This window comes from Sphaerodactylus townsendi, linkage group LG06 (genome assembly GCF_021028975.2).
Source record: "Sphaerodactylus townsendi isolate TG3544 linkage group LG06, MPM_Stown_v2.3, whole genome shotgun sequence".
NCBI lineage: Eukaryota > Metazoa > Chordata > Lepidosauria > Squamata > Sphaerodactylidae > Sphaerodactylus > Sphaerodactylus townsendi.
Genome location: NC_059430.1, coordinates 119027003 through 119037525, shown reverse-complemented (window position 1 = coordinate 119037525; position 10523 = coordinate 119027003). Strand labels below are relative to the sequence as shown.

The window sequence follows — 10523 nt, the reverse complement described above, 5'->3', positions numbered from 1 at the left end:
TTAGTGAATTCAGTACTGATTGCTCTCTTCAAAGACACAGAAGGACCCTTCTGGGTTTAGTTTAATACAGTATAAGCAGGTTCAGTCACGTTTACAATATGTTTTGTCCTTCATGACCTTCCTTCTTTTCCTCTGACTGATATCTGTCACATTATTTTTCATTCACCCCTGATTCCTTTTCTATCTTCAAGTGAGTTCTCGATTATACATTTTCTTACACTGTGATCCAAAGAAAGGAGGAAGTCAAGGTTCCAGTAATCAGAACTTGCATTCTAAGGCCCTTTCTACATGGGCCTCTATGTGCCCTCACACCGGCAAGAATTCTGCCGGCGTGGGGGTGGAGGCCGTTCACACGCAAGCATGCAAGCGGCCCCAGCAGAGGCTGTCCCTCTCTCACTTACCTCGTCGCTGTCGTCGCCCTGCTGGCCTCCTAAGCCCCGCCCATGCTGCCCTCCGACCTCCAGCGGTCGGAGGACAGCAAGGGAGGATCTTAGGAGGACAGCAAGGTGACGACAGCGACGAGGTAAGTGTGAGAGGGACGGGGAAACAGTGTGTTCCCAGCGGTGCTGTTTGCACCGCGCCGCCGGGAACACGCTGTTTACTCAAAAACTACCCTTTAAACGGGTGTTTTTGTGGGCGGCCTGATGCCACCCTGAGGGAGGGGAAGGGGAGCCAGGTCGGCGCTGCTGCATTTCAGCAGCGCCGCCTGTGCGAACGGTGGCCTGGGGATGGCGTTTTTGCCGTCCCCAGGCCGCCGTTTTTGGCCCGTGTGGAAAGGGCCTAAGATACCTTTGAAAAGGACTATTAAGGAACTGCACTGAACTCTGTTCAAATACTGATTGATGTACTCAACCTTTGCTCCTTGGAGATGTTTGTACTAACAGCTATTATATTTTCACTAGCCTCAATAATGGCATGATATAATGAAGATCCTGGAAAGCACCAAAACCAATTGCGTGCCCTTGACCTGCTCCTGATGATTTTTCAAGCAACTTATATGAACACTGTTCACACTACAGCTTACATAAAGTTGTCCAGCATTGTTCATGGTAATCACCCTTGTTCTATCATGGGCATGTAGATGACTAAACATTTTTTGCAAAAATAAAAATAAAACATCCGCTGTGTTAGGTTTTATTATTTGTACTAATAAGAATTTTATCAATACTGAGAGTGAGATGACCTCGGTCCCAAATGCTGCTGTTTGCATTAAGGAACTATGAATTAATTGAAAACAGTCCTTAGAGGTGGGCAAAAAAAAAGTCCTGGTAAAATCAGGATACAGGTTAATTGGGGCTGAATATTTTTCAGAAAGCCAATTAAAAAAATATATCAATACTGGTATATTTTTTCCAGCTTTTTCCCCCAAAAACCCATTTTTTCTCCACACTATTATAGCCTATGGGGGATTTTTTGAGGCTCTGGTATGGGGAGGCGTTGTTCAAGGCAGAGGCATCTAATTTGCAGTGTAGCTGCAGGTGACTATCCTTAGAATAACCTCCAAGTTTTGTGAAGTGGAATAATTTTCAGTTAGGCTCATTCCGCACATCCAGAATAATGCACTTTCAAACTGCTTTCAGTGCTCTTTGAAGCTGTGCGGAATGGCAAAATCCACTTGCAAACAGTTGTGAAAGTGGTTTGAAAACGCATTATTTTGCGTGTGCGGAAGGGGCCTTCGTGTAGTTATTTTCCCCTGTTGTGAGGTGAGCCCATGTTCCACGGATGTCCATCCTCAGCAGATACAATGCCTCATGCCAATGCATTCATAAAGGTCTGTCTGAACAAGTCTCCATATCAATACGGACAGAGGAGGAACATTCCAACATCTGACAGAGGAAGCGATGGCTGTCTGAATTTTAAACCTTAAAATGTTGTCTGATTCCAAGGGGCAACTGGACTCAAATCCAAAATTGTTATACTTAATTTGCATGATAGCAGCTACCCACCACAGAATTGCTGTTTAGTTTGGATTTGGTCGTGAATATTAAAATTAGAAAGATAGGATTGAATTAGCCGAGGTAAACAAGAACTTCTTCCTTGGGCCATGAACAAAGTAAAGAGTTTGTTTTTGTGCAGTTGCAGCTTTCTTTATTTTTGCACAGCTTGAGCCATCCTCCAGGGCAATAATGAAACAGTTCTTACACAACTCAGCCCTTGGGGATACTGGCAGAACAATCAATTAGTATCTACATTTGGCTACTATGATCAGTGATTTGCTGTTTTCATTTGATTTGATGGAAGCAGCAGGGCAGAAAGGATCGGAGCAGGAAATCATGGTCAACATGGTCCAGCGTCTTCAGGAAGTCATTCTTCTTTTATGCCCTAGACAGCGAATGACAAACATTCCTGAAGGACTCAGAATGGAAACATACAGTTGCAGTTTCTTTACTGATGGGAAGTTATCCAATCCAAAAACCTTTATTAGGCATAAACCAGAAGTACCGTACATTCCAAGTACAATAACAGGATCATTGTTATATATCATGTAGAACACGGATTAAAAATGTAGCGACTGCTTCAGAAATTTCTACATTAGGGCTGCTCAATAGCTTACACATTTTTAGTTTGTCTGAGAGAAACATAAATTCTAGAGGTAGTAAAGCTCCCAGATCGGTTCTAATATCATTATACCTCGAACAGTAAAGCAGGAGATGAGGGATTGAGTCCATAGCGTTGGGACAATACCTACAACAATGCTCACTTTGTGGGTTGTTAAGGAAACGACCTTGATGGGAAGTTAAAGATAAGCATTTTGGGTTCCCCTTGAATTTGGAAAACATTCTTAACTTTGAATTTGGAGAACAGTTCAGTTAAATAAATGACTTTAAATGGTTCTGGTGGGTTTTCCGGGCTGTGTGGCCGTGGACTAGTTTATTTTATTTTATTTATTTATATATTAGATTTTAAACCGCCTACCCCTGAAGGACTCTGGCAGGTGTACAACAGGCCAAAAACAACATTACACACAACAAGTCCAGGAACAACATTGCACACAATAAATAGATTACCGGTAAATGAAGTTAAAACAAGTTACGGATTCTATACAAAATAGCAGCATTAATATACTACACTAAAGTACAACAGTATTGCAAAAAGTGTGGTGCCCGATCCCAAGGCCAGGAGGGGACAGCAGTGCTAAATAGATGTTATAACGGGCATGCCAATGATGGAATGGCACGCGACACAAGGGCATCCTGGAGGGGGAATCTGCGGCCGGCCTCACCAAAGGCCCGGTGGAACAATACCGTTTTACAGGCCCTGCAAAATTCAATGAGCTCCCACAGGGCCTGCACATCAGATGGAAGAGTGTTCCACCAGGCAGAGGCCAGGGCCGTAAAAGCCCTGCCCCAGGTAGAGGCCAGCCGTTGATCTTGTTCCTAACATTTCACCTGCATCTATGGCTGGCATCTTCAGAGGTGTATCACAGCGTGAAGTCTGTTACACACTGTAACTTTAAAATGCTTCTTTCTTGTCCCACATCCTACTTTGTATTGTTACCAGGACATTTCTTATGCCCCATCTGTCACGATATAGTGCAGCATGCACCATTTGAAGCAGGCATGACCAATCTGGAAGACTTGCAATGTTAGAAAGCACAAATATAAGGAAGAGTTTAGTTTGCTGACAAAGCCAATTGTTCAGGTCTTACACCACTGTTGATCTGAATGGATCATTCCCCAGAAGGCCCTGACATGTGCTTTGTTTGGAAGTATTTCCCATTGGGGACTGCAAGGAAATTTCTTCTTGACTAATGACTTCTAGGCAGAAGGTACACTAAAAGTGTTGGGTAGGAAAAACTTTCAGAGCTGCTCATAGAAATGGAAAAAGATCAGCATCACACAAAAGCAGAACTGCTGGTAGAAAGGTTCAAGACTCTGTCATGCCCTTTGTTCCCTTTATTGCTTCTAGTTGAGGGATACGTTCTCACATCTGCCGGCTCCTGAATTAATTCCATCTCCTTGAATTAATTGTATGGCAGAATACCATGAAATCTGAAGTTCTAGTTTGAGGGGCAATGAAGCTCTTTGATTTATACAACTGTCATAAGCTGTGGACCACTCTTTAGGGTTTGGAAATTTGTCAGGTGTAGATATCCATAGCAAGGTCTCATTCTCTATATGCCACAACCCCAGAATTATGGAACAGTCTGAAGACAAGAATGTAAGCAGCGGTCCACATTAAGTGAAGAAGCCATTTTCCTCCAGGAGCACTGAAGAAATTAATAAACCATTGTGGATTTTCTAATATCCAGCAGAAAGATTCCTGGGAAGGAGTTTGTTTTCAACAAGTTGTTCACATAGCTTACCTAAGGACCAATTGGTTTATGTTCAGGGGTCATTACTGATTGTAAACATTCTTACTTTACCACTTTGCACAATTTACCATCACCTCATACTGACTGTAATAGAAGCAAAAGGTTAACATTTGAAAGGGAACACTTATGCATTATAAAAATAATCATTAAATAGAAATAAAAAGTCTATCTTCACCAAATAATTCTTGAAAGACGTTACAAAGGCTCATTCCGCACACGCAAAATAATGCACTTTCAAGCTACTTTCACAACTGTTTTTGCCATTCTGCACAGCTTCAAAGAGCCCTGAAAGCAGCTTGAAAGTGCATTATTCTGCGTGTGCGGAATAAGCCATAGTTGAGTAACTGAGCACAATATTATCTTCTATGGGAATGCATGGTCTTGTACAGACTTATCTGAGGACAACAGCTTTCCATACCCTAACTGTAGTTTAAATCAAAGAACAAATCCCACAAACAGAATTCCAGCCAAATACACATCATCAGTTTAGCAGTATAGTTAACAAATTCACTGCAAGGCTTGCACTAAGAGCGGGAATTACCACACAGATTTAATTGTATTTTTGCATTTTGTGTTCTTTGTTATACCTTCTAAATTTTGATCTTCTATACTTTAAATATGTTGATTTAAAATATGCACTGTTTTAAATGGTTTTAATGTGAGATTTAGAGCCTTAATTTTATTATATTGTATGTATTTATTGAATGTGCTCTTCTTGTTATTTTAGATTATATTAGCGTTGTACACCACCCAGAGCCCTCCAAAGGTGGGCGGCACAAAAGTTAAATAAATAAATAAATAAATAAATAAATAAATAAATAAATAAATAAATAAATAAATAAATAAAACTGCTATTTACTTGGGTGTAACTCTACTTCATTGGGTGCTCTTTCTGGTTTCTATTATGTTGTTTGGCACCCATCTCTTTGTTTTACAATCATGTACTTTAAACAGTTGAACTTTTGACAGCCAAAATCCAAAGTTTTGACAGCCAAAGTCCAAAGCTTCAATAAAGGCTTCAAATTCTTCCGTAGCTACTACAGACCTCTACTGAGGGATTTATTGACAAACTGAGAGAGAATCTGTGTCAAGAAAAGGCTGACAAAAAAAATGATTATTCACAGTGAACAGAAGTTTTGAAATACTCACCAACGTATTTGAAACATCTTCCTATGTTTTTAAACAAAGAACAGCAAGTAGTTATTCTTTGTGTTTACATATACCTCTTGAAAATCTTGCTTGTTTCCAAACTATCTCACACTAGTCCAGGGGTAGGGAACCTGCGGCTCGAGAGCCGCATGCGGCTCTTCTGCCCTTGCACTGTGGCTCCACAAGCCAAGCTGCTGGCCCCATCCTTGCCCGCCCTGCAAGCAGCAGGGCGGGCGCACCAACTGCCCGCAGCCAGCTGGGCCGCACCACGAGCTTCCCTTCTCGCCTGCCCCGTTGGAGCGGGGCGGGCGCTTTCCCGGCGGCCGGCGAGGCCGAGCCGCTGGCCTCATCCTTGCCCGCCCTGCAAGCAGCAGGGCGGACGCATACATGCACTTCTCAGAATGAGCGGAGTAAAAGGTAAAAAAACCCAATATATACAGTGTTATCTTCATTTTAAATGTCAAAAATTATTTGCGGCTCCAAGTGTTTTCTTTTCCCATGGAAAATGGGTCCAAATGGCTCTTTGAATGTTAAAGGTTCCCTACCCCTGCACTAGACTCATGACAGCAAGGAATCTTGAAGCCTTGCTGCAGAAACCTGCTACCACTCTTTCACTCACACACAAGTCTGTGATTCAACCAGAAATTTGTTTAGTACCCAATATACTATGTTTGACAATTGCAGTCAATGTCTGCCCAAAACAGAATGTATTCAACTTTTGCCGACCATCTCAAGAAATTGGTAAAAAGGTTTAACACTACCTTGTTGTTTAGAAGTCAAATATGCATGGATATGGGTATCTGCTTGTGAACTCTTGGCCTGGACACTTCACTATGTCTCAGCCTCACTCCATGGAACAGCAAAAGTCAAAATTGCGTGCAAATATCATTGGCCCTTTCCACACGGGCCAATAAATGCCCTCCCTAGGGAGCTGTTCGCATGGGGGGTGCTGCTGCATCGCTGTTTCCCAACCTTGCTCCCCGAGCGATGTTTTCTGGAAACTGCGGTTTCCAGCCACTGCCGTGCGAATGCCAGTGGCTGGAAGGTGCCATCCCCCCTTTCCTGAACAACATACCTTCCCTGCAACCTTCCGGCGCATTGCCCAGGCCTGGGGACACGCCCTCCCTGCCCCTCAACTTCAGAGCTGTTGCGCAGGGCAGGGGGCCATGTCCCCTGGCCTGGTGATGCGCCAGAAGGTCACAGGTAAGGTACGTCGTTTGGGCAATGGCGCAACGCTGCACCATCTTCCCTGCCCCTACCAGGACTGTTCGTGCGAACGGTCCTGGGGGGGCACGTCGGCGTTGTATACGCCGATGCACCCCCGAGCGTGGCCGTGCGGAAACAGCCAGAGTGTGACACTCAAGGTATTCTCTAATCGCTTTGGTTTATACCTGAGAGACTGAGGAAATTCCTGGCCTGTGTTGTGATGCTGTGATGTCACTCAACCAGAAATGCATCCTTCTTCAAGAAGGAGAAACTTTCCCCAGTTTCTACCCCACCCCCACCCCATTTTTTTCAGCTGGCAGTCCTATTTGTGTAACATACACATTTCTGAAATTCTGCATTGGAACACAAACTTCATCTGCATCTTTCAGAAAAAAAATGTGGAGAACCACATGAAATTTGTAAGCATTCCTGCCTGTGGAGAAATGGCTCCTTCCCCTCACCCTTTTCTTTTTTCCCCCTTCTCTTCCTCTCCAATCATGTATCACAGATTTTGAGGACTGAAAAGGAGCCAGGGGGACATCAGGAAGAGCTACCTGACCTAGGGGAAAAGATATCTTGACCCAGCCTGACCATGTCAAAGGAAAGTGGGGTCTGGGATCTGATAAATTACTGGGAGTAGAGTGGCGAGGTCTCTTCTCTTTCTCTTTCTGCTGGGAAGAAGACCTCCTGTCAGGGCTGTGAAGGAAGCAGCCCCTGGAGGTCAGAGGACAGCGTGGGCAGGTCCCTGCAGTCCTCCAGAACGATGCTGGAGAGGCAGGTGAGTGGGACCAAAGGAAAAGGGCCGGCTTCCCTGCAGTGCAGTTTGCACCACACCGACGGGAAGTCGTCCTTTGGAGCGAGGTGTTAAAATGGTGACGTCACGCCGCTGGGGGGGAGCAAGGACAGCGCTGCTGCAATGCTCCTATGTGTTTTTGCCGTCCCTAGGGTGCTGTTTTTGGCCCATGCAGAAAGGGCCTAAGAGTGGGAATTAGCCTCACTTCTACTGAGGGATTTATTGACAAAATGAGGGGTAATCTGTGCCAAGAAAAGGCTGACAAAGAACTTACGACTATTCACAGTGAACAGAAGATTTGAAATACTCACCAATGTGTCTGAAACATCTTCCTATGTTTTTAAAAAAGAACAGCAAGTAGTTATTCTTTGTGTTTACATATACCTCTTGAAAATCTTGCTTGTTTCCAAACTATCTCACACTAGAGCTCATGACAGCAAGGAATCTTGAAGCCTTGCGGCAGAATCCTGCTACCGCTCTTTCACTCACACACAAGTCTGTGATTCAACCAGAAATCTGTTTAGTACCCAACATACTATGTTTAACAATTGCAGTCCATGTCTGCCCAAAACAGAATGCATCCAACTTTTACCAACCATCTCAAAAAATTCGTAAAAAGGTTTAACACAGCCTTGTTGTTTAGAAGTCAAATATGCATGGATATGGGTATCTGCTTGTGATCTCCTGGCCTGGACACTTCACTATGTTTCAGCCTCATTCAGTGGAACAGCAAAAGTCAAAATTGTGTGCAAATATCATTGTGTGACACTCAAGGTATTCTCTAATCTTTTTGGTTTTTACCTGAGAGACTGAGGAAATTCCTGGCGTGTGTTGTGAAGCTCTCAGGTCACTCAACCAGAAATAATGGCACTGGAATCAACAAGGCCCATAATTGTGACAGGGGGCAGGGCATATGGTGAGCTCCAGTGTAAGGAGCATGCATGACCCCGGGCGGCTGAACAGCTGAGCCTGACCAGTTGGCAATGTCGTACATCGTGCATGTGGGCAGTGGGTGGAGCACGCTCCCTATATATTAGGCTGTTCGAGGTTGCTTCAGCCTCTTTTGGTGCCTGTAGCAAACTGATAGAAAGCTGCTCTATGGCTGCTTGGACAGGGAGCTAGGCCTTGGAAGAGTGAGTTGCAGGGCTTCGGGTTGGCAAGGCATCACATAGCCTTGTTTAGCAATGGCACCAAAAAGAAAGAGGGGTATAGCGACTCTGGTTGCGCCGAGGTCAAGGAGTGAAGAAGCTGAGAGGAACCACTGGGGTGTTCTAGTTGGAGGGGCATCTAGACCCTGTACCAGGAGATTTTCCCTTGGGCTGGGAACATGACCGGGGCAGGTGACCCCTCCCCCAGTCTGCGTGGATTCAAGTCAGGATTCAGAGGGCTGCCCGGACAGGCTTTACAACTTCTTCAGCAGGCTTTACAACTCCTTCACTTCCTTCAGCGCAGTTGATTGCCAGTTTTGCCTCCCTGCTGCTGGCAGTTATGTGGCTGGGTTGCAGTACTTTAGTGCCTTCGTTTCAGGATGGTACTTTGGTGCCGGCTTATGCGGGCCACCCTCAGGTGCCAGGCCCCTATTCTTATGTTATCTCCTGGGCAGGAGCACTCAGAGGGGGGTCACTGGCTGGGGGGTCACTGGCTGTGGGGGGGTGTGGGTTTCCAGCCCAGTGCCCCCATACAGCAGGGCTTGTCAGCTGCATTGACCACCCTGGATCAAGGGTCTGCCATGTCAGCCAGCAGGTTGCGTGGCGGACCATCCGCTGCCATAGTTCAAGTTTCTGCGGGAGTTCCTGTCGGGGCCCTTGCTCCAGGTGAGCCAGCACAGGTAACGAGAGGTCGGGGCTGAGGCGGGCATGGTTCATCCTGCCAGTCGAGGTCTCGGAGACAATCGTTCAGTTCTTCTTCTTTGGGTGAGTCTTCTGATGAGGAATCCGCACAGGTGGACAGTAGTTTCTGGAAGATCGGGGAGGGGCTGTCGGTGGCTGGGTTGGGGGGCCAGGCCCAGCTCTGGGATCAGGGTAACCCTCCAGAAGTTAAGGGAACTGGCACTGGATGGCTATTTCACTGATGTTTTTCATTTGGTTAAATGTGAATGTGACCCGGGGCTAACTGCGTCCAGGAAGGAGATGGAGGATTATGCGCGGCACGTAGTGGAACGAACCTTTGATAATGGGGTCAGTAATGAAAAGTATTTTCTGCAGTGGATTTTCATTTGCATCGAGGATGGCACCTAGTGACTCACATGAACTATCACGCATTCGGCAGAGGTGCTCTGCTTCCATATCCAACAGGATGCCCAGATAGACCAAATGGGCCATCAGACCCTCGGTTTTGTTTGTGGCCAATGGCACCCCCAATTTGGCTGCCAAGCTCTGGAAGGCTTGAAGAGACTAATAGCAATCATTCCCATTCCGGGCCCCCACGAACAAAATGTCATCTAATGAGCGATCCTGGAACCATGGCGGTGGGCCTTCACTGCCCACTCCAGAAAAGAACTCAACACCTCGAATGCCACACAAGCGATTGAGCACCCCATTGGCATGGCTTTATCAAAGTACCATGCGCCACCAAATTTAAAACCCAACAGATTAAAGTCCCCCGGATGAATGGGTAAAATGCGGAAGGCAGACTGGATATCACTACTGAATATCACTACTGAATAATCAAGCTTTCTTTCATTCTTTGAGGATTTCTCTTCAACTACTTTGAAGGTGAAACCAAGTGCCATTCATCCGACAAAAATCCAGTCAGTACATTCAAAAAGTGCAATAAAAACAATTGCATTTCTTAGGATTTGAACAAATAGGCTTCACAGGGGGGAAATTGACATTAGACCATGCACCTTGTCGCACCTTGTCACCAAATACACTTCAGGTCCAAGAAGTAGACTTTATGCTGCCTTCATTGACCTGAAGGCAGCCTTTGACACAGTATCAAGAGAACGTCTTTGGGCTAAATTGACTGTATAGGGAATAGACAATAAACTCCTCTATTTGATAAGGCAACTCTACACTGATACAAATTGTAGAGTCAAGTACCCGCGAGAGGGTCTAATTA

At 45.3% G+C, this 10523-nt stretch overlaps 1 long non-coding RNA gene across 1 annotated transcript; it reads right to left on the bottom strand.

Annotated features, from left to right (window-relative positions):
- Positions 1-2091: 2091 nt before the first annotated feature.
- LOC125434302 lies at positions 2092-7809 on the bottom strand. The gene is made up of 2 exons (XR_007244764.1): positions 7775-7809; positions 2092-2322 (listed from the first exon to the last, which is right to left on the bottom strand). It is a non-coding gene; the product is annotated as an uncharacterized LOC125434302 (long non-coding RNA).
- Positions 7810-10523: the final 2714 nt, after the last annotated feature.